Below are 22,949 nucleotides of genomic sequence, written 5' to 3' on the forward strand. Positions count from 1 at the left end.
ATTTGGGGAGGTAAGGAAAAACATTCACCATAATCCAAATATTATAATTTAGGGGTACTTTTTAAAAAATAGACTTTATTTTTTACAACAACTTTGGGTTCACAGCAAAACTGAATAAAATAACCAAAGAGCCTTGAAAAGAACAAAGCTGGGAGGACTCACACTTCAGGGTTCCAAAACTTGCTACAGAGCTACAGTAATCCAGTGTGGTACTAGGATAAGAGTAAACACATAGACCAATGTAAAAGAATTGAAAACTGAGAAATAAATTCTTAGATTTATGGTCAACTAATATTGAAAAAGGGTGCCAAGACAATTCAATGGGGGGGGGGGGGGGAGGAAAGAGTCTTTTCAATAAATGATGCTGGGACAAATGGATTTCCACATGCCAAAGCTTACAAAATTGGACAACTTTCCTCACACCATATATAAAAAGTATTTCAAAATGGATCAAAGACCTCAAAAACATCAAATTCCTACAAGAAAACACAGGGTGAATTTCATTAACCTTTAATCAGGCAATAGTTTCTTGTGTGAAACTGAAAAACACAAGCAACAGAGAAAAAAATAGGTAAATTAGACATCATGAAAATTTAAAACTTTTGTGATTCAAAGGACACCATCAAGAAAGTTAAGAAACAACACACAAGATGGAAAATTTTTTTTGCAAATCATATATCTGATAACAGATTGTATCTAGAACATATTAAGAACTCCTACAACTCAATAAAAAGACACCCCAATTTAAAAATGATCAAAGGCTTCAAGCAGACATTTCTCCAAAGATACACAAATGACCACACATGAAAAGATGCTCAACATCATCAGTCATTAGGGAAATGGAAATCAAAGCCACAGTGAGATAACACTCCATACCCAAAAAGACATAATAACGAGTACTAACAAAGATGTGGAGAAAGTGGAACCTTCACGCATTGCTAGGAGGAATATAAAATGGTGCAGCTGCTTTGGAAAACTTAGTCTGGCAGTTCTTCTTAAACAGTTACTATTTAACCAACAATTCCAAGAAAAACAAATGTTCACACAAAAATTTGTACATGAGTATTCATAACAGCATTATTTAGAACTAGAGGCCTGATGCACGAATTCATACACGGGTGGGGTCCATCTGGCTGGCCTACCCTGATCAGGACTGATCGACCAGGGCCGGGCTGCGGGGGAGGGGGAGGTGGGGGCACTGCAGGAGGTTGGCTGGCCGGCCCCAGCCCCATCTCCATTGGGCCGGGTGGCCGGCACACACATGACAGAGCGACCGGTAGTTCCAGTTGCTTGGCTTTTATATATATAGATAGTCAAGGAGTAGAAATAACCCAAATGTCTACTAATGAATGAATAAATAAAATGTAATAAATCCAAATAATGGAATGTTATTCAGCAATGAAAAGCAATGAAGTAAATATTATGCTAAATGAAAGCCAGACACAAAATGACATTTACTGTATTATTCCACTATATGAAATATCCAGAATAAGCAAATCCATAAAGACAGAAAGTAGAGTGGTGGTTGCCTAGGATAATGGGAGAACAGGTAGTGACTGCTAATGGGTATGAGTTCTTTTTTGTGTTGATAAAATGTTCTGAAGTGGGATATTGGTAACAGTTGTAAAACTCTGTGACTATACTGGAAACCGCAGACTTATAAACTTTACAGAAGTGAATATTGTTATAAAAATTATTCTACTGAATAGATGGAGCATAAAATTCATGATATATATCACTTTCGATTTATTTATTCTACATAATACTACTGTGAACATTTTTGTACCCAGGCTTTTATCATATCATATAATTAAGAAGTATGGATTCTTCAAACAATCTGCTTCAGTGGGAATCTTGATTTGACAACATAGCAGGTGTGTAATCTTGGGTAAGTCACTTAATTTCCCCATCTATAACATGAGGTTAACAGTATTCACACCTCTTGGGAGTCTGAGGATTAAATTAAATAATGGATGTAAAGAGCTTTGCATGGTGCTGTCACATAGTAAACTTTCAATATTAGCAACATTTATAATTGTCATTATAGTTTGTATTATTTTCTTATGATTTTCAGTAGTGTCACTGTGTCAAAAACCATGAATATTTATGTATCTGAATACATTTTGCCAAACTACATTTTGAAATGTGGTACCAGTAGTAAACATGAGAGAACCAGAGTAACCATGCCATCATCAACATTATGCCCTAGTAAATTTGTTAAATTAACAGATGTCCCACTTTGTCCACTTTTGCTGCTTTTGGCCCAGATTTCATATTCAGTAGATGTTCGTGGTGTGCAGGGTTCATAGAATAATTAGAAAGCCATTGATTTTCAAGCTTCTGGGAGCTACAATGAAAACTGAAATGAGTAAGACTAAGGATTTGGCATGAAGTAGGCAAACAAAAATTTTAATTTAAGATCATTATGATTAAGTATAAGAGAGCTACAGAGTATAAGGGTAGAAAAAAGATGGCAGTGTTTGAGCTAGTTCTTGAAGGATGGGCATAATTTCAACTGGCAAGGGTGTGGCAAGAGTAAAATCAAAGCTGGTTAAAAGAACGCAACATGTTCCAAGACTCCATGGCTTGAGTACAAAGTGGCCAGGGAAGGGAATGGTGAGAGAACAAGGCACAGGGCACTCGAAGAGCACAAAGAGGACCCTCTAAAACAGAGCCAATGACCCTGTGAGCTGAGGGGGCGGGTTTCCTCACAGGGCAAACAGTATGCAGAAAGACACCAAAACACAAATCATCATGACCTATCCAGGGAACTGCACGTAATCCAATTTGGCTGAAGTGAAGGGTCCATGCGGGAAGGAGGCCGATGATGCTAAACAAATAGGCTGAGGCCTGACTATGAAGACTTTGTGTGCCAAAATAAACCATTTGAACTTTATTCTAAAGGAAACAGAGAACTGAAACATTTTTAAGAAAAGAAGTGACAACCAGACTGCCTTAAAAAAATTTGCTCTGGCAACACTCCAAAAACTTCCCATCTTCCACAAAATAAAATCCAAAGTCCTTCTTATGTTTAAAACCCTATATGCTGGTCAGTGGCCATCTCTAAAATCATTTCCCATTGTTCCTCTCACCCTGCTTTTGCTGCCCTGGCCTTCTTGCTACACCCTGCAATATGCCCCTCCACAGGGCTTTTGCATTTGCTGTTCCTTCTGCCTGGAACTCTTCCCTCAGATAGCCCCACAGTTTGCTCCCTTGACCTCTTTCAGGTCTCTGTTCAAATACATCCTCCTCAGAGAGTCCTCCACTATTACATGATATAAAAAGAGCAAGAAATGAGAGCAATCAGCCCTACCATTGTTTCCCTTCACTTATCAACTGGCACATATATTTGTCTACTGCCTGCACCTCCTTACCATAATGTAAGTTTCATGATAGATTCTCTCAATAATCATGATGTAGGAACTATTATTGCTATTTCCAGATGGCAAAATTAAGGAGCATAACATTCCAGTGAGCAGTGGAACCAAGTAGACTGTCTCCTAGGCCTGCACTCTAACCACTTCACATGCTGACTCTCTGGTAGTGTTGCAAGTTCCTGACTTTGATTCTAGATTGATCCTGTGAATGCGCGCCATTCTAAAAAGCACTAAGATAGTAAAAACTCTAAATTCACACTATGTCCTTCTAAGAAGATATGGATTCTTATCATTTGTTATTAGCCAAGTTTCAAAAGCCAGGACACATTTTTTAAATGATCAATTAAAATACACAAGGTATCTGAACTTTTATCTATCAAACAATGAGCTGTAACTTTTCTTTTTTAAATTTTTATTTACTGATTTGAGAGAGAGAGAGGAATGGAGGAAGAAAGAGAGAGAAACATCCATTTGTTGTTCTACTTATTTAAGCATTCATTGGTTGATTCTTGTATGTGCCCTGACCAGTGATCAAACCTGCAACCTTGGCATATTGGGACAATGCTCTAACCCAGTGGTCGGCAAACTCATTAGTCAACAGAGTCAAATATCAACAGTACAACGATTGAAATTTCTTTTGAGAGCCAAATTTTTTTAACTTAAACTTCTTCTAATGCCACTTCTTCAAAATAGACTCGCCCAGGCCGTGGTATTTTGTGGAAGAGCCACACTCAAGGGGCCAAAGAGCCTCATGTGGCTTGCGAGCCGCAGTTTGCCGACCACTGCTCTAACCAACTGAGCTACCTGGCCAGGGCCAACTTTTTCTTGTTTAAGACCCATAGAACTAAAACAAGCTGAAAAGATTTTATGAAATCAGAAGGAACATAGCATATGACACCAAAACCATTCTTCCAAGACGCTTTTTCAAGTAAATATTCAACTTCAGGAATAAAATTAACTCCATTTTAAAAATAACCCATCAAAATTTTCTGAAGTATCACTACCAAAGGACGAACATGATGTTTTCCAGTAGAAACCATGTAACCCAATAAATACAGTATCATATGTAGAGTAAAAGAATGGAAGTGAGGTCTCAGTAAATCTCTCCTACTCCTCAGATTATTAATTTCTTCTTTCACCGATTATTCTTTCATTTCATCTCTCATTACTGAGGACCCCCTTTACAAAATGCAGTTCTCAATGAACCTGTCAACCACTTCATGCCAGAACTCATTCACTCTTAATTTCAACTACTCCGTATCTCTGTTAGGATAACTCCCCAAGTTATTTACACTTTCGCCCTCTTCCCTTCTCCAATTTTGTTACTAATCCTCACTGGAGGATACTTTTCCACTGCTTTTTTAGTTAAAGTGGGAGGAGGGATGAGAGAGGGAAGGGAGGAGAGAGAGAGGGAGAAACATCGATGTGAAACACATTGACTGGTTGCCTCAAGCACACGCCCAGACCAGGGGGGCAAAGAGTGAACCCATGACCCTTCGGTGCTCGGGTCGACACTCAAATCACTGAGCAACACCAGTCAGGCTACATCCCTAGATTTTTTTTAAAGAAAATCAGTTTTTTCAAAATTGGCCCCTTCTATATCTACTTCATTATCTGTATTATCTGACTATTCTCCAAAGTTTACAACTTTAATCTAATTTTCTCCATTTAATCAACAGGACCTGCCAACTGTTCATTGTGTTTCTATTATCTTGCTTTTCAATTCCACAGTTCTAACCATATTCTGAGTTTTCTTCATCTCCTTCCTGAACTCTCACAGTTCTCCACTGACATGCCTACTCCCAGCCTATTCACTCATTTCCATTCATTCCATACACACTGCCAGTAGACCTCTCACGCAGTACACTTCCCACCTGAAGGACTTTAAATGGTTCCCCAGCACAATAAATCTGGACTTCTCAAAGCAGCACTCAGGGTCTTCTACCACTTCAGACTGTCACTAGTTGTGTTAAACATTCTAGGAAACAAACCCCTAGAAAACCAGTATCTTCCATATCTGTCAGTGCAACATACACTACAGGTCTATAGGGAATATAGTCCATCTTCCACTAAATTTCAACTAATTACATCAGACAATGGGAATATATATGAGTGAACCTGCTGTCTTCTGAACATCACAATTACCATGAGAAAGATCCATTTTCAAAAGCTGAACCCTTCCAAAATGAAAGTGTGTACAGTTACCAGAAAATAACACCCCATATCCTTAGGGAACATTAGAGAGTACAAAGTGGTAAAATATCTATCAAAAGGTTAAGTACAAACTTCCTGTAGCTGGCAATACCACTTCCAGAAAATTACCTGTAGACATTCTCATAGAAGTGTGAGAATAAACAAGTAATCCTTTCTGTCAAAGAAGGGAGTTTAGGCAGCTGCCATTTTGGCTCCATGACTTGCAGCTCCCCTTGGGCCGACACTTTGAATCGGCAAAGGTCAACTTCTCCCTTTAAATTAGCCAATTGCACAGGATTGTGTGAGCCTAAGCTCTTCCAATCAAGAGTAAGGGACAGATCATGTGCGTCGAGAATAAAAACCTAGCAGACTGCCGCTCAGTATGCCTGTGCTCCCAGACCATGTGCATGCGCACCCTTCTGCAGAAGTAAAGATATCTGCCTTGGGCAAAGGACCTAAATAGACACTTTAAAAGAGGACATACAGAAGGCCAAGAGACATATGAAAACATTCTCAAAATCACTAATCACCCAAGAGATGCAAATCAAAACAACAATGAGGTACCATTTCACACCTGTCAGAGTGGCTATCATCAACAAATCAACAAATGACAAGTGCTGGCGAGGATGTGGAGAAAACGGAACCCTCATGCACTGCTGGTGGGAATGCAGACTGGTGCAGTCACTGTGGAAGACAGTATGGAGCTTCCTCAAAAAATTAAAAAGGGAACTCCAATAATCCCACTTGTAGGAATATATCCCAAGAAACCAGAAACAACAATCAGAAAGGATATATGTACCCCTATGTTCATAGCAGCACAATTTACAATAGCTAAGATTTGGAAACAGCCTAAGTGCCCATCAGCAGATGAGTGGATTAAAAAACTGTGGTACATCTACACATGATGGGATACTATGATGCTGTAAAAAAGAAGGAACTTTGACCATTTACAACAGCATGGATGCACCTGGAGAGCATTATGCTGAGCAAATAAGCCAGTTGGAGAAAGATAAATATCACATGATCTCACTCATTTGTGGAATATAATGAACAACATAAACTGATGAACAAAAATAGAGCCAGAGTCATAGAAGCATCGAACAGACCCTCCAACCTATGAGGGAAGGCAGGGGAGGAGGGGAGGGTAAGAGATCAACCAAAGGACTTGTATGCAAACATATGAGCATAACCAATGGACACAGACAGTAGGGGGGTGAGGGCATGTGCTGGGGGGTGGGAGTGGCCTGGGAGAGGTCAATGGGGCAAAAAGGAGACTTATGTAATACTTTAAACAATATAGAATTTTAAAAAAAGATATTTACCTTGCTTCTGGCTCCCGAGTATGCTTTGTGTTTTACTAGGACCTCTGATTTGGGGGGCTTGCCTTATTTCTAACAGAAGCAAGCAAAATTGTATGCAAAAGAATATTCAACACAACATTGTTGTAAGAGTTTTTAAAAATGGGACACAATTGAAATTTCTTTACAGGGCTATTATATACCCCCATAAAGGAATATTATGCAAAAATTAAAAATAAATAAGCGGCTGTATATGAATTGAGATGGAAAGATGTTTAAGAATGGCATAAAGGGGAGAGCAGCTTATAGAACAGAATGTACATTATTCTGTGTCAAGAAAATTCATTTAGCCCTAGCCGGTTTGGCTCAGTGGATACAGCACTGGCCCAAGGACTGAAGGTGTCCCAGGTTTGATTCCAGTCAAGGGCACATGCCCAAGTTGCAGGCTCCATCCCCAGTAGGAGGTGTGCAAGAGGCAGCTTGATCAATGATTCTCTCTCATTATTGATGTTTCTATCTCTCTCTCCTTCTTCCTTCCTCTCTGAAATCAATAAAAATATATATTTTTTAAAAAGCACGGTCTTAAAAAAAAGAACAGGAAAATGCATTTACATTTGTAAATGCAAGAAAATGTCTAGAAAAAATATATACCAAACCATTAATCGTAGCTAAACTAGAGAATGGGATTCAGGGGAAGAAACAAGGGATTTTCATTTTACGTATATGTGTATGTACATATCTTAAAAAAAAGATAATCAGTTTATTAAATTTTCATTTATAAAAAGAAAAGGCTAAGCACAGCAAAGGCTTTTAACTTTATTTATTTTTTAAATAATTCTTTATTGTTGAAAGTATTACATGTCCCTTTTTTTCCACCCATTGACCCCCTCCAGCCCACCACCGGCCCTCACCACCCCATTGTCTGAGTCCATGGGCCATGCATATATACATACAAGGTCTTTGGTTAATTACCTTCCACCCATTTACCCTCCCCGCCTTCCTTGAGATTCCGCACTGTTCCATGCTTCCATGTCTCTGGATCCACTTTGTTCATCTGTTTATTTTGTTACTTAGATTCTACATATGAGTGACATCATGTGATACTTGTCTTTCTCTGACTTCACTTAGCATGATACTCTCCAGGTCCCTCCATGCTGTCTCAAAGGGTAAGAGATTCTTCTTTTTTACTGCTGCATAGTATTCCATGGTATAAATGTACCACAGCTTTTTTATCCACTCATCTACTGATAGGCACTTGGGCTGTTTCCAAATCTTAGCTACTGTAAATTGTGCTGCTATGAACATAGGGATGCATACATTCTTTCTGATTGGTATTTAGGGTTTCTTAGAATATTTATATATATAAAAGGCTAATATGCTAAGTGTCCCTCCCACAATCTGACCAATCGCTATGACATGCACTGACGACCAGGGGGCAGACGCTCAATACAGGAGCTGCTGAGCTGCAGTGACTTGGGAGGGGCAGTTCTCGGGTGACGCACCCCTGAAACCAGAGAGGAGGGAGCCCAATTCCTCACGGAGTGGCACATTTCCACCTTCGGCCATGGGTTATGTTGTTGCTGCGGCACTGTTGGCCCCGAATCTGGTTTACTGCACACTTGTGTTTGTGTTCCACACCCTGTACCACAGCAACTTTGCAGAGTGCCCTCTTGCACTCTGGGACCCCCCCAGGGGATGTCAGAGAGTCAGTTTCAGCCCAATCCCCGCAGGCCAGGCCAAAGGACCCCACCTGCTGGAGGGACCCTGCTCACTCTGCAGACGCCCTTTGAGCCACAGCGCCAACCCAGGTGCAGCCAGCCAGGGAGGGAACACAGGAGGTTGGCTCCAGGGCGTGTCTGGCCCATTTTGCCCAGTCCCACCTCACCCTGCCGGCCTTCTTCTAATTAATTTCCTTTCAATGTGCACTGGGTCACTAGTATTCCTACAAATGAGATCACTGGGTCAAATGATAATTCCGTATTTAATTTTTTGAGGAAACTGTTTTCCATAATGGCTGCACCAGTCTGCATTCCCACCAGCAGTGTACTAGGGTTCCCTTTCCTTTACATCGCTGCCAGCACTTGTCATTTGTTGATGGTAGCCATTCTGACAGATGTGGTTATAACTCATTGTCATTTTAATTTCCATTTCTCTGACGATCAGTCACTATGAGCATTTCTTTCATGTCTGCTGGTCATCTGTATGTCCACTTTGGAGAAGTGTCTATTTAGGTCCTTTGCCCATTTTTTAATTGGATTGTTTGTCTTCCTTCTGTAAAGTTGTATGAGTTCCTTATATATTTTGAATATTAACCCTTTATCAGATATATCATTGCCAAATATATTCTCCCATTCAGTGGGCTCCCTTTTCGTTTTGTTGATGTTCTTTTGCTGTGCAGAAGCTTTTTATTTTTATGTAGTCAATCCCATTTGTTTATTTTCTCCTTAGTTTCCTTTGCCCTAGGGCAGTGGTTCTCAACCTTTCTAATGCTGCGACCCTTTAATACAGTTCCTCATGTTGTGGTGACCCCCAACCATAAAATTATTTTTGTTGCTACTTCATAACTGTAATTTTGCTACTGTTATGAATCGTAATGTAAATATCTGTGTTTTCCCATGGTCTTACACAACCCTGCTAGCGGTTCTCAACCTGTGGCAGGTCCGCTAGCAGGGTCCCCTAAGACCATCGGAAAATACAGATATTTACATTACGATTCATAACAGTAGCAAAATTAGTTATGAAGTAGCAACAAAAATAATTTTATGGTTGGGGGTCACCACAACATGAGGAACTGTATTAAAGGGTCGCAGCATTAGAAAGGTTGAGAACCACTGCCCTAGGAGATGTATCCGTAAACATATTGCCACGAGAGATGTCTGAGATTTTGCTGCCTATTGTTTCTTCTAGGATTTTTATGGTTTCATGACTTATATTTAAGTCTTTTATCCATTTTGAGTTTATTCTTGTGTATGGTGTAAGTTGGTGGTCTAGTTTCATTGTTTTGCATGTATCTGTCCAATTTTCCCAACACCATTTATTGAAGAGATTCTCTTGACTCCATTGTATGCTCTTGCCTCCTTTGTCAAATATTAATTGAGCATAATGGCTTGGGTCGATTTCTGGGATCTCTGTTCTGTTCCATTGAACTATATACCTGTTCTTGTGCCAGTACCAGGCTGTTTTGATTATGGTGGCTTTGTAGTATAAGTTGAAATCTGGTATTGTGATTCCTCTAACTTTGTTCTTCTTAAGGCTCTTAACTTTAGATGAGTATAATTTTTATCTTGATTTTCCACAGTACAGGAAATATGAGCTATCAAAATGCTTAATGAGAACCTCCTCCATTCACTCAACAACTATTTATGGAACACTTTATACTATATATCAGGCATTGCGCCTAATGATAATGACATAATGGTAAACAAGTAGGACCTCGTCCCGCCTGCCAAAGAGCTTACACAGGGCTTTGGTCTTCAGTTTTCCTGTTTCCCCTGTAAAACCAACTCTGACTCCCCAGGGCGGTGCTCTCATTATGCCTATTATAACTATGGTTTCCTAGAAAATAGATATAATTAACAGGATAATTACATCAAACAAAGGCTTTAACATTATTAACTCGTATTTCATCCATAATTAATTAAAAAAATTATTAGGAGCAAAATTTGTAGAAAGAATAGTTCAACAAGCACCCCTTCAAATAACTAAGTAAGCTAGATATTAAATGCAGTTTAAGGGAATTAACTAAGAACATTCAAAAGCAAACCAGGAAGAAACCAAGATGGCGGCATAGGTAAACACCTAAACTGCTGCTTCGCACAACAATTTCAAAACTACAACTAAAAGACAAAACGAACATCATCCAGAACCACAGGAAAGCCGGCTGAGTGGAAATTCTACAACTAGAAGGAAAGAGGAAAGCTCACAGAGAATCAGAGGAGCTGCAAAAGGCTGAGGTACGGAGACACGCGTGCGGGCGGCTGAGTGCCTGGCTGGCTTTCTCTAGCGGGAAGGAGACAAAAGCTCCTGACTGCACCAAACCCCAGTTCCAACTGCACTGAACCCCAGTTCTGGGTGAGACCCTGGGGACCCAGGTTTATATGGGGGGAATCTGGACTGTCAGGCGGAAACTCAGGGCAGCCACAAAAGGCAGAGGTCTGAAGGCGCGCGCGTGTGAGTGCGCGAAGAGAGGACTGACTGCTGAGTGCACCACTGGCTTTCTCTAGCGGGTGGGAAATGGAAGCTCCCCACTACGCTGAACTCCAGGTCCAGGCGAGAATCTGGGAATCCAGATTCATTGGGGGAGAAACTGGACTGTCTGGCAGCGGGCGAAACTCGAGGGCAGCTTACTCTTAGAGGTGCTTGCAGCGATTACCGAGGGACACTGAGACCCAGGGGCCTCATAGGATAGGGCTGACGGGAAGCCAAGACTGTCTGCTCAGCCCTGAGACTCCGCTGCATCCAAGCTGAGCACAGAGGCTTTTGCAATTTTGCAAGTCTTGTCTCATAAGGCTGTCTCCAGCACAGAAGTTCTCCCAGCATAGACACAGCTGATCCTCACAGCCAATTGACCTGAAGGTCAATTCCTCCCAGTGATACCAACAACAATCAAGACTTAACTACAACAAGGCTGTACACACAGTCCACAAAGGGGTGCACCAAGAGTGTCCACCTCAGGTAACAGGGGAGGCCGAGCCACTGGGCCATATAGGACACCTAGCACACAAAGCCACCCTACCAACTCAGGGAAGCAGCAAAAATGTGGAGACAAAGAAACAGATCACAAACTAAAGAAATGGAGGAAAACAAACGACTGGATATAGAGTTCAAAACCATGGTTATAAGGTTTTTCAAGAATTTCCTAGAAAAGGCCGATAAATTTAGCGAGACCCTCGAGGATATGAAAAAGGACCAACTAGAAATTAAACATACACTGACTGAAATAAAAAATATTACACAGAGACCCAACAGCAGACTAGAGGATTGCAAGAATCAAGTCAAAGATTTGAAATAGAAAGAAGCAAAAAACACTCAACCGGGAAAGAAAAAAGAATCCAAAAATTTGAAGATAGTGTAAGAAGCCTCTGGGACAACTTCAAGCATACCAACATCAGAATTATGGGGTTGCCAGAAGAAGAGAGAGAGCAAGATACTGAAAACCTATTTGAAGAAATAATGACTGAAAACTTCCCCCACCTGGTGAAACAAATAGACTTACAAGTCCAGGAAGCGAACAGAACCCCAAACAAAAGGAATCCAAAGAGGACCACACCAAGACACATCATAATTAAAATGCCAAGAGCAAAAGACAAAGAGAGAATATTAAAAGCAGCAAGAGAAAAACAGTTAATTACCTACAAGGGAGCACCCATACGACTGTCAGCTGATTTCTCAACAGAAACTATGCAGGCCAGAAGGGAGTGGCAAGAAATATTCAAAGTGATGAATAGCAAGAACCTACAGCCAAGATTACTCTACCCAGCAAAGCTATCATTCAGAATTGAAGGTCAGACAAAGAGCTTCACAGATAAGAAAAAGCTAAAGGAGTTCATCACCACCAAACCAGTATTATATGAAATGCTGAAAGGTATTCTTTAAGAAGAAGAAGAAGAAGAAAAAGGTAAAGATAAAAATTATGAACAACAAATACATATCTATCAACAAGCGAATCTAAAAATCAAGTGAATTAAAAATCTGAGGAACAGAATAAACTGGTGAATATTATAGAATCAGGGGCATAGAAAGGGAGTGGACTGAAAATTCTCAGGGAGAAAGGGGTGTGGGGGGTGCGGGAAGAGACTGGACAAAAATCGTACATCTATGGATAAGGACAGTGGTGGGGGAGGAAAGGGCAGAGGGTGGGGCGGGAACCGGGTGGAGGGGAGCTATGGGGGGAAAAAAGAGGAACAACTATAATAATCTGAACAATAAAGATTTATTAAATTTAAGAAAAAGCAAACCAAAAAATAGGTTACAGGAAAGTTTTCTTTTCTTCACTGATTATATGTGTTTACTAAGTTTTCGTAAAATAAACATGTACTACTTAATAAGAACAAAGTAAAAATTGTCCTTCAAAGAACTAGCTATTGCAACAATAGACCAGCTGCTGGGTAAAGTTAGGCTCCTTACCCCACTATACGAGACCAATTATGGTCTGGCCTTGAGACTCCTTGTTGTATCAGCTCAAAGCCCATTCCCCCTTCTGCTGAAAACATTCTGGGACTTTCCGTTGGGGAACCATGATCCTCACCTCTTGGGGTGGACCCCAAACCCCAATCTCTGCCAGTCAGCACTTCCCACCCCCTTGGCCACCACAATAGTTTAGAGGTGAACTAACAGATCCAAACCCAAATCAATCTGAAAAGAGACTAACTTTAATGAGGCTCTAAAACAATTATAATTACTGGTGTAAAAATGCTGCTCAAAATCCGAGAAAAAACCCCCTGGCAATGGGCAAGGAGACACCTGATTGGTGGTGTTGCTCTTATATCAATCAGGGGCAAAGCAGATGTACAGTCCTTAGTTCATTCTAGCTTGATGCCTGTGTCGGTGGCCAGAGCTGTTTCATGCCTGAGGCACATAAAAAAAAAAAAAAAAAAAAAAAAAAATCCGAGAAAAAAACCTTGTAATAAATAGAATGTTCATTTAATACAACACTGAAAAGGTCCAAAGTTACTTCTTTTATTGATATAGATCAATAGAACAGCAACAAAAATACACTATCAAAAACTCCCATTTTAAAGAAGCTATTAATATATGCATAACCCATGGACACAGCCAATAAGGTGCTGAAGTCCTGGGGGCGGGCTGGAGGGGGTCAATGGGAAAAAAAGGGAGCATATGTAATACCTTCAACAATAAAGAATTATTGAAAATAAATAAATAAAAAATAAATAAATAAAAATAAAGAAGCTATTAAAACTTCATGCTTGTCTTAAAGAATAAGAATGTTTAATCCAATTAAACCACATCCTGCTTTTTAAAAAAATCGAAGTATAAGAACAGTAAGAAAAATACAGGTTACCAGGTATATACATTCATCACAACTCCTCTGACAGAAAAAGTCTTAGTAACTTATAAAGATGCCTATGAGTAGTATTTTCTGAGGCACCTAAAATGCCATAATATCAGTGTTCTACTTCAATAAAAAATTAATAAAAATACTAAAAGAAATAAATTAATTTCTTTTCAATGCTAAGAAAACTATAGATATACTAATAAATTATAGGGAAACAAAGTTCAACTCAATATGAGAAAGTAAAATTTAACCATGAGGCTTGTAAGAGTAAAATGGGCCATCTGGTAAAAGAGGGACCTCCCCTTCCCTGGAACTAAACTAAAATCAAAACTGTAATTCTCTGGAAATAAGACATCCTTGAAGAATTCAACTGATGTGCCAGCTGTTTTATTTCTTGAAAGTGTATAGCTGAACACATATAATTGTTGCAATTTTTTCTAGCATTGTACAGTTTTCCTTGCTACAATGCAAATACTGTATCTATTATCATATTTAAGCATCTGACAGCACTGTTATAAGAATCTATAATATTCATCCCTAACTAAACACATATATAAATTTTCATCTCCAAATGGCCACGGATTTCAATAGTTAAATATCATATATATTTTTTCCACAAAGTCTAAATACATTTCCTGAACTTTCAGTTTCCTGTTCGTCAATGGCTACAACTCTAGAAGGTATATACATAAACATACCCCAGACATGCTATTTCCACTTCTGACAAGAGTAGACATAAACTTAATATGACCAAATATAACTACAGTCCTTATAATTGGTACATGACAACTAACACAACAACAGCAGAAACTTAAAATTTTATAAAAATAGAAAACATAAATTATATTCCTTATATAAGTAGTCACATAACATACTCCTTTTATAACATAGCATTCAGAAAAAGTTTCTCTCTCCTGAAAAACTGATAGGCTCTCTTTATCAGACAATAACTATGAAACCCATCCTGTTTCCTTTTTTCTCCTGCTTGCCAGGAAGCTCAGAGCTAAATTTAATGTTCAAGTACAGAAACTATCTTGCCTCAGATTACTGATGTAAAGATTTCTTTGCACTCCTCCTTAAAACTGCTCATTATTTCTCAAGTGATTTATGCTTGTTTTCTGACTTTGTTTTTAAAGGTCCTAGCTTTTTTAATTAGACTATTAAACCCTTGCAATGAATAAAATACAAATTATAAAGAAATTTAACAATTTAAAAAATGTTATTTTCATATCACTGTTACGTCAATCTGTTAAACAAAATCTGTTAACTTATCTTTATGTAATATGTCGATTCTAATTCTTTTCTTTTAAAGTTTATTATTTAACATGGTGCATGATGTACTTTTAGAAAGGCCATTGGCAAGTTTCTAAAACAAAAGAATGATAAAATGACACAGGATAAAAACCAAGTACTAAATTTGGGACACTAGATTAGGAGATTTATAATTTTTAAATGCTTTTAATTTACTAACAAAATTGGTCTGGCAAAAAGCTAGGTAACTGTCATAAAACAACACACATAAAATGAATTAAAAATCTTATTGCTGTTATCAACATTCTTAGATGCAAAGCAGACCATAGGTATAAAAAAATACCGTATTTTCCGGCATATAAGACGACTTTTTAACCAGGAAAATCTTCTATACGCCCAGTCATCTTATACGCAGGAAAATATAGTACTTAAATAGTTTAGAAATCTTTAAAAAAGAAAGATACTAAGTCATACTTCTTTAGAAATTATATACACACACATATACATGAAAACGTTCATATATGGTAATACTAAATGTATGTTAAATGGAAATAAAGGGAGATATTAATAAAATGCACACAAAAAATATGAAGATGGGGGGGAAAATAACCCAAATGGACAAATCTAGATAAAAACTAAGCAAAACTATACCATGAATTAAAGAAAATCTATAATGTAATCATATTAAAGATAGAAATGAGGCCCTAGCCAGTTTTGCTCAGTGGATAGAGCACTGGCCTACAGACTAAAGGGTTCCAGGTTCGATTCCAGTCAAGGGGACATGCCTGGGTTGTGGGCTTAGTCCCCAGTGGGGGGCGTGCAGGAGACTGCCAATCAATGATTCTCTCTCATCATTGATGTTTCTATCTCTCTCTCCCTCTCCCTTCCTCTCTGAAATCAATATATATATATTGATATATATATTCTATGTTTCATATTAGACACATTTTTTTTAAACAAGAACTACAGTATATAAAAATACATAACAATAAAACACTCTAATGCCAGGAGCCAAAAATAAAAACCAGAAAATGGTAATAAATAGAAGCAGCAAGGTGGCCAAATTTATATGATGAAAGAGACAAAAAGCAATTGTCCCTTTCTTTCTCAACATATGAGAATTACAGGGCTTATACCTAAAAAAATTAAATTACAAAAACCTTAATATTCTAACAATAAAGTTAATAGCAAAATTTAGCCTCCTATATAATAAAGAGGTAATATGTAAATTGACCATCGTGTGCTCACACAAGATGGCCACTCCCATGTGGTCACAAGATAGCCACCACAAGATGGCCAGCAGGGGAGGGCAGTTGTGGGCAATCAGGTCAGCAGGGGAGGGCAGTTGGGGGGAGACCAGGCCTGCAGGGGAGAGCAGTTAGGGGTGACCAGGCTAGCAGGGAAATTAGGGGCAACCAGGCTGGCAGGGGAGGGCAGTTAGGGGCGACCAGGCTGGCAGGGGAGGGCAGTTAGGGGCGACCGGGCCTGCAGGGGAGGGCAGTTGGGGGCAACCAGGCCGGCAGGGGAGGGCAGTTGGGGGCAATAGGGCTGGCAGGCGAGCAGTTAGGCATCAATCAGGCTGGCAGGGGAGTGGTTAGGAGGTGATCAAGCTGGCAGGCAGAAGTGGTTAGAGGCAATCAGGCAGGCAGGCAGGCGAGCAGTTGGGAGCCAGCAGTCCACAGGGATCGGACCTAAACCAGCAGTCAGACATCCCTCGAGGGGTCCCAGATTGTAAAGGGTGCAAGCTGGGCTGAGCGACACCCCCTGCTCCCCAGTGCACGAATTTCGTGTACCGGGCCTCTAGTTATTTTATAAATTTAGAAGGAAAAGCTAACAACCATTCATAAATAACAGATTTCTTTCAAACAACAGTAAAACAATTCTGCATAAAGAAACATTTAAAACCCAGCCAGAGTGGTTCAGTTTGGTTGAGCATTGCCCTGTGCACCAAAAGGTTGCAGGTTCGATTCCCAGGTCAGGGAAACATGCCCAGGTTTTGGGTTCAGTCCCTGGTTGGGTTGCAAACGATCGATGTTTCTTGCTCTCTCTCTTCCTCTCCCTTCCTCTCTCTCCAAAATCAATAAAAATATCTTTTAAAAGTCTGTTATAAAGAGTAATCATTCAAATATGAAAGTAACAGATCATAAGAGAGAGAAATCCCCTTCTCCTTCAGAAAAAGGAACAGAGCCATGGGAAATATAAATAAGTCATCTGCTACAAAGCACTAACGACATGGAATTTTTATTTTTTGTATAGACATTTGTGGACTATACAATTCAACTTCACAGTGTTTAAAAATCATTTTAAAATTACTATTTCAGTAAAACTAAACCTAGTCTTGAAGCCTGTTTCTCTTTAAGGAGTATGGCAGGATGAGCAGAGGTCAGGAGCATCTTTATGTAATACATGCCACTTTTCCTTCTTTAATCACGGGAAAGAATATAGAACGTGATTACCAGTTGCAAAATTATTTCACAATAAAATTATGCTTAATTTGACTAAAAACACTTATACAACACACAAATTTTCAAAATGTAGGGAGGGCATCTTGCCAGGATTAAAACAATACATTTCAAAGGAATAAAAATGTTGTTATAGTGATTTGGTGATTAGGAACTGACATTACCTATATATGAGAAAAAACTACCTGCTCTGTAAAAAGGGAATATTTACTGAGCAACCAGAGTAACAGACCCTAAGCTTAGAGCTTCTAAGATACTCTATCACATTGCATCTAGGTAGGAAAACAATGTAGAAGGCAATAAGTCTTAAATAAGTTTCTCACCATTATGTGTGGCATATATTTAAGTGTAAAAGACTGAATAAAGAAGATGAAAACTTAGAAATTACTGTAATAGAAGTACAGGGTTGGGGATTGTGAGGTGGAAGTACAATTATTCCCAATTAAAAAAATTTTTTTTTGTTTTACTTTAGAGGGAGGGAGGAAGAGAGAGGGGGGTGGGGAGGAGAGAGAGAGAGAGAGAGAGAGAGAGAGAGAGAGAGAGAGAGAGAGAGAGAGAGGAAGAAACATCGATGTGCCTCTTGCATGTACTCCAACCAGGGATTGAACCCGAAAACTGGCTTTGTGCCCCGTGACTCAAACCCGCTATCTTCTGGTCCATGGGAAGATGATCCAACCAACTGAGCCACACCAGCCAGGGCTCATTCCCAAATTTTTAATGCTAATCTTACTGTCCTGTAAATCACTTTGTAAAAGAGCCATAATAGAAACAAAACGCCCACTTTGAGAATGCTGTTTATGTATGACACTACGACCGTACATTTATAATTTACAACTCTAAAAATGAAAGAAAAAACCCTTTCTTCTTCTTTTTTTTAAAATATATTTTATTGATTTTTTACAGAGAGGAAGGGAGAGGGATAGAGAGTTAGAAACATCGATGAGAGAGAAACATCGATCAGCTGCCTCCTGCACACTCCCTACTGGGGATGTGCTCGCAACCAAGGTACATGCCCTGGACCGGAATCGAACCTGGGACCTTTCAGTCCGCAGGCTGACGCTCTATCCACTGAGCCAAACCAGTTTCGGCAAAACCCTTTCTTCTTTTTTTTTTTTTTTTTTCTGCCTTCAAATTTTAATAATCTTGTGAGTAATATAGAAAATTACACAGAACAACGGGAGACAGTACAACTAAGTAGCCATATACCTAGCTGGCATTCATCGCTGTCTGGGAGAAAGTTTTTTTTTTTTTTTTTTAAATTTCTTTATTGATTAAGGTGTCACATATTTGTCCTCATCCCCCCATTCCCATCCCACCCCTCTCCCCACGCATGCCCCAATCCCCTGTTGAACTTAACCGTTGGATAGGCTTATATGCATGCATACAGGTCCTTTGGTTGAACTCTCCCCCTCCCCCCCCACCCTCCCCCTACCTTCCCCTATCCTCCCTCTGAGGCCCGATAGTCCGATCGATGCCTCCTTGCTTCTGGTTCTGTTCTTGTTCCTCAGTCTATGTTGTTCATCATTTCCCCTAGATGAGCGAGATCATATGTCACTAGATATATACTAATAAGCACTGAATGTGAGACGAGCAATAATAGTTATGCTGACAGGCAAATGAATCAGTCTGTAGCGAGCTTCCCCCTGGACCAACAGTTCTTTTGAGACTCACTTTCAATGTCCAGTAGTTCCTTATGTGTACATGTCAGCACTGACCCCCCAGCTCTGGATGGTGGACAAATGGCGGTAACGGAGGTCCGACTCCCTCTGGTTTGGTCTCGGCCGAACCCAGGGGCACGGCGTCACTCGGACTAAGGGGCACGTGGCCTCACCCATACCCAAGGGGCGCGTGGTCTCACCCGGGCCTGGGACCCAGCCTCACCCGGATGGATCCAGGGGCACACGGCCTCACCCGGACCCAGGCTCTGGCTTCACCCGGACCCAGGGACACTTGGCCTCTCCCAGACCCAGGGCCACTTGGGCTCACCCGGGCCTAGGTGCACGAGGCCTCATCCGGATCCAGGAACACATGGTCTCACCCGGACCCAGGGACGCTTGGCCTCTCCCAGACCCAGGGCCACTTGGGCTCACCCGGACCTAGGTGCACGAGGCCTCATCTGGATCCAGGGACACATGGTCTCACCCGGACCCAGGGACGCTTGGCCTCTCCCAGACCCAGGGCCACTTGGGCTCACCCGGGCCTAGGTGCACGAGGCCTCACCCGGATCCAGGGACACATGGTCGCACCCGGACCCAGGGACGCTTGGCCTCTCCCAGACCCAGGGCCACTTGGGCTCACCCGGGCCTAGGTGCACGAGGCCTCACCCGGATCCAGGGACGCATGGTCTCACCCGGACCCAGGGACACTTGGCCTCTCCCAGACCCAGGGCCACTTGGGCTCACCCGGGCCTAGGTGCACGAGGCCTCACCCGGATCCAGGGACACATGGTCGCACCCGGACCCAGGGACGCTTGGCCTCTCCCAGACCCAGGGCCACTTGGGCTCACCCGGGCCTAGGTGCACGAGGCCTCATCTGGATCCAGGGACACATGGTCTCACCCGGACCCAGGGATGCTTGGCCTCTCCCAGACCCAGGGCCACTTGGGCTCACCCGGGCCTAGGTGCACGAGGCCTCACCCGGATCCAGGGACACATGGTCTCACCCGGACACAGGGACGCTTGGCCTCTCCTAGACCCAGGGCCACTTGGGCTCACCCGGGCCTAGGTGCACGAGGCCTCACCCGGATCCAGGGACGCATGGTCTCACCCGGACCCAGGGACACTTGGCCTCTCCCAGACCCAGGGCCACTTGGGCTCACCCGGGCCTAGGTGCACGAGGCCTCATCCGGATCCAGGGACGCATGGTCTCACCCGGACCCAGGGACGCTTGGCCTCTCCCAGACCCAGGGCCACTTGGGCTCACCCGGGCCTAGGTGCACAAGGCCTCACCCGGATCCAGGGACACATGGTCTCACCCGGACCCAGGGACGCTTGGCCTCTCCCAGACCCAGGGCCACTTGGGCTCACCCGGGCCTAGGTGCACGAGGCCTCATCCGGATCCAGGGACGCATGGTCTCACCCGGACCCAGGGACGCTTGGCCTCTCCCAGACCCAGGGCCACTTGGGCTCACCCGGGCCTAGGTGCACGAGGCCTCACCCGGATCCAGGGACACATGGTCTCACCTGGACCCAGGGGCGCTTGGTCTTTTCCAGACCCAGGGGCACGTGGCCTCACCCGGGCCTAGTTGCTCGAGGCCTTACCCGGATCCAGGGACACATGGTCTCACCCGGACCCAGGGACGCTTGGCCTCTCCCAGACCCAGGGCCACTTGGGCTCACCCGGGCCTAGGTGCACGAGGCCTCATCTGGATCCAGGGACACATGGTCTCACCCGGACCCAGGGACGATTGGCCTCTCCCAGACCCAGGGCCACTTGGGCTCACCCGGGCCTAGGTGCACGAGGCCTCACCCGTATCCAGGGACACATGGTCTCACCCGGACACAGGGACGCTTGGCCTCTCCCAGACCCAGGGCCACTTGGGCTCACCCGGGCCTAGGTGCACGAGGCCTCACCCGCATCCAGGGACACATGGTCTCACCCGGACCCAGGGACGCTTGGCCTCTCCCAGACCCAGGGCCACTTGGGCTCACCCGGGCCTAGGTTCACGAGGCCTCACCCGATCCAGGGATACATGGTCTCACCTGGACCCAGGGATGTTTGGCCTCTCCCAGACCCAGGGCCACTTGGGCTCACCCGGGCCTAGATGCGCGAGGCCTCACCTGGATCTATGGACCCCTGGCCTCACTTGGACCCAGGGGAGCGCGGCCTCCCCCAGACCCAGGGGCGCTTGGCACCTCCGCAAGAGTCCCGCCTCTCCCCGCAGGCATCTGGGTCTCCCACGGGTCCCCAGAAGCTGGATTTCAGTGTGATGGAGAGCTAATCTCCCCTAGGTTTGGAACAAAAGCCCCTTTCCCCCGCCACCAACCAGACCCACGCGCCTCCACACCTCATCCCCTCCGATTTCGCTGGTTTCCTCTTCCCTCTTAGCTATAAATCTACCATTCAGCCATCTCTCCTGTAGTTCTGGATGGCAGAGGCTCTGTCCTCCATTCGTGCCCCTGAAATTGCTGTGCGCGGTGGAGTTCGCAGTTCCTTTGTTTAACTTAGCCGCCTTCTTGATTCTCCTCTGTCAAAATGGCTTAAAGGGCTTGAATGTAAGATGAGAACTCCTAAGAATCCTCCAAATCGGTGTTGGCGGCCTCCGGGGCCTCGAGGATCTCACTGCGCAGTTCGGCCAGGTCGGTGGCGCGGATGCGCCCCTCCTGCAGAAAGATGGTCTCTTCCTTCACAGAGAGCCGCTGCGCCGAGTCCGCGGCCGCCGCCACAGCAGCTGCTGCGGCGCCCACGAGCCCATGGCCCCGGCTGCGGTGCTGACTGAGAGGAGCAGCCGCCTGGTCTGGGGAGACGCGAGCAGCAGTCGCCACCCTCACTAGTCCATGTTCCAGTTGTATTTCCGAAACTGCCATGTGAGGCAACACATCAGCCTTCACCTCCGCCGTCATCTTTTTCGAGTTCCCCAATTTGTTCTTCTTAATCCCTTGAATTCAGTCAACTCTACTGAGGTCTAGTGGCGCCGGGAGGTGCACGGAGAGGGCGCCCGGGCCTCCGTCCGGTGTGCGGGGCGCGCGGCCCGCGGAACCAGGCGCGCGGGGGCCTCGCGGCGGGGATGGGCGCTGGGCGGCCGCCGGGCTCCGGGCGCCGCTGCCACCGCGGTGTCCCCAGTGCCCCGGGCCGGGCGGCCTGCGGGGGCGGCGCAGTTGCGAAACTGAGTGAGTATCTACAGTTAAGTCTTGATTGTTGTTGGTGTCACTAGGAGGAATTGTCCTCCAGGCCAATTGTCCATGAGGACCCTCTTTGTCTATATAGGAAGAGTTGCTGTGCAGGAGACATGAGGCTCCTGTGTCTGTGTCCCTCTGTATTCCTTGCAAACACCTCTGAGAGAAACGCGCCCTGGAGTTTCGCCCGCTGCCTGGAACTGGGTTTCAATGTAGTTGGAACTGGGTCTCAGCGCAGTCTGGCGCCTTTGTCTCCTTCCCAGCAGGGCCATTCAGTGGCGCAGGCAACAGTCCCTCCTCTGCGCGCCCTCCCGTGTGCGCCTCTGGAGCCGCCGCTCCTCTGTGCCTCTGCCCCACAGGCCAAATTCATTCCCCCAGCATGTGCCTGGCTTCCCAGGGTTTCGCCCGGAACTGGGGTTCAGTGCAGTCGGAACTGGGGTTCAGCACGGTCCGGAGCCCTTGTCTCCTTCCCGCTAGGGCAGTTCAGTGGCGCAGGCAACAGTCCGTCCTTTGCGCCC

At 43.6% G+C, this 22,949-nt stretch overlaps 1 protein-coding gene and 1 pseudogene across 11 annotated transcripts in view; one reads left to right on the forward strand and one right to left on the reverse strand.

Annotated features, from left to right (window-relative positions):
• The window catches only part of FKBP5 (FKBP prolyl isomerase 5), a 133,758-nt gene that overhangs the window by 97,660 nt on the left and 13,149 nt on the right, over positions 1-22,949 (reverse strand). The gene's annotated exons all lie outside the window — the stretch shown is intronic.
• LOC129150658 (small nucleolar RNA SNORA48) lies at positions 13,304-13,448 on the forward strand (annotated as a pseudogene).

This window comes from Eptesicus fuscus, chromosome 10 (assembly GCF_027574615.1).
Source record: "Eptesicus fuscus isolate TK198812 chromosome 10, DD_ASM_mEF_20220401, whole genome shotgun sequence".
Lineage (NCBI taxonomy): Eukaryota > Metazoa > Chordata > Mammalia > Chiroptera > Vespertilionidae > Eptesicus > Eptesicus fuscus.